This window comes from Sarcophilus harrisii, chromosome 1, assembly GCF_902635505.1.
Source record: "Sarcophilus harrisii chromosome 1, mSarHar1.11, whole genome shotgun sequence".
Taxonomy (NCBI): domain Eukaryota; kingdom Metazoa; phylum Chordata; class Mammalia; order Dasyuromorphia; family Dasyuridae; genus Sarcophilus; species Sarcophilus harrisii.
In genome coordinates, this window is record NC_045426.1 from 345,933,199 (window position 1) to 345,935,724 (window position 2,526).

A 2,526-nucleotide genomic window follows, 5' to 3' on the forward strand; every position below is an offset into this window, starting at 1 on the left:
TGTTTGCTTTTTTTCTTTCTCATGTTTTTTCTTCTTTTCATCTGATTTTTCTTGTGCAGCATGATGAATATGGAAATACATTTAGAAGACTTGCTCATGTTTAACCTATATCATATTGCTTGGGGAGAGAAAAGGGGGAAAGAGGGAGAAAAATTTGGAACACAAGACTTTGCTAGGGTGATTGTTGAAAACTATCTTTGCATATATCTGGAAAAATAAAATACTAGCAAAAAATAAAGTCAAGATCCTTTATTGAAAGAGAAGGGTAAGCAATAGCTTAAGAAGCATAAGGAAGGAAGACTTTGAAATAGACTCTATGGGGAATATAATAAAGAATAAATCAGAGGAAAATAAAGATTTCCCATGTAGCAATGATGGCCTAATTGAGATTAGATAACACATTTAAGTAGACAGTAGGGTATAGTGGTTAGAGAACCAATCTCATCAGGGTCACATGACCATCTTCAGAAACATTAGGTATCTTAAGAGAAGTCAGATAGTGGAAATAGTACTCAGGTCAAGACATGAATAGTGGTAGGATAAATGGTTTTCAGGGGTAGAGAGAGAATAGTGATTCATAGATAATAAAAATTGTTATTGAACTGATTGACCAGATGTCCAAGATTGTGAAGGATAGAGAAGCTAAGGGAAGGTAGACTAATAAAATATGTAGATCTGTAAAATATGATGGTTGAAGTAAAGAAGAATAAGTTTAGGAGCAATAAAGTAGAGAAATGAAAAGCTGTTATGATCAGAAAGAAAGATTTTGAATTCAGAATCATAGGGTGTAGCATAGTTATGGACCAAGATGGTAAGAGTTGAAATATGATCATCTCTGCATATATTTTATTTTGAGAGAAGATATAGGTTATGATAATTGAAGAGGTTAATCAACAGTGTGACCAAGTGTCAGATATTTATCAGAATATAAACTGAAATGCCAAGTATGAAGGTAAAGGCTGGAGCAGGGAAGAAGACTATGAGCTAATGAAAGAACTTGTCAAAAAAGGGAGAATGACCTGGAACTTGGCAGGTGACTATAACAAGGATGTGACTATGACAAAGATTTAGGTTCAGTGATATATAGGGATGGAATAACTTCAAAATATAAGAAATTGGCTGAGTGATGATGACAAAGAAATATTCTAGAAGCATATGTGAAAAGCAAAGAGTACACTTCTTCTTATCCAACTTTCAGGGGGCATGAGAGAATGAGTGATCTAGGTTTTTGTTCATACCAGAAGATGAACTAAGTATGAGAAAAACAGATTAGGATAAGTGTGAATTTGTTAACAAGAGTTTGGGTATTCCAGAATGGAATTTAAAAGTCAGGGAAGGACATAGATTGTGCATCTTTCCTCATTTTTGTATTTTCTTTTCCAAGCTGTTGACTCTTTAAAAAAAATAATAATAATTCCTTTTGCATCAATCTCATTCCCCCCCCCAGTTTTTCTTTTACTTCTCTTATTTGATTTTTAAAATCTTTTTTGATCTCTTCCAGAAGTTATTTTTGGGTCTGATACAAATTAAGTTTTTTCTTTGAGGTTTCACATGTAAGTGTTTTGACATTATTATCTCCTTCTGAATTTATGTTTTAATCTTCCCCACCATAGTAACTTTCTAAGGTTGAGTTCTTGTTTTCTTATTTTGTCAACCTATTTCATAATTTTTGACTTTATATTAAAATTAGACTCTGTTCTTTTGGTGGAGGAGGAAATGTCCCAAACTTCATGTATAGAGCTTCAGGGCCTTGCTGCTGGTTTTGCTCATTTTCTGGATTGGACTCCCTTTTTTATTCCAGTAAGACAAACCTTTCTTGATGACCTTCTAAGTTGTCTTGGGTTGAAAAATTATTTCACCTTATTTTTTTGTTTGCTGTGCCACTCCAGAATTCATTCTAAGATTATTTTATAATTGTTTTAGAGGTAAATTTGGTAGAATCCAGGGAAATTGCTGCATTATTCCACCATTTTGGCTCCCCTCCCAGACATTGGCCATGAAGGAAGAAGTAGAAAAGAGATAATGATTTAGATGGAGAAGATTTTTAGCTTAGCAGATGGTAATTAAATCAAAGAGCAAAGGTGAATAAGGATTGGGAGTTTGTTTGCTGTAGAATGAGGGACCTCTCCAAGGTACCAGGATGACTGCATGAAGCCTCCCTGCAGGGATAATAGTGTCAGCTTCCATGGTAGCTTGCTAGAAATATAAGTAAGCTGGGAAGGGAGACAGTGGGTAGAGGTGGTGGGAAGTTCTAACTGGGTGTCTGAGTCAGCAAATAACTGATGTTTATTAAGACTCAGAGAGTTTGACTCTCAATTTCCTTTTTTCCCCCAACAGTATTTTATTTTTCCAAATAGAGGCAAAGATAATTTTCAACATTCATTTCTGTATGACATCATGTTCTAAATTTTTCTTTCTCCCTCATTTATCTCCCCCCTTCCCAAGGCAGCAAGCAATCTGATATAGATTAAATGCATGCAGTCCTTTAAAGTATATTTCCATATTTGTCATGTTGTGACCATCAAA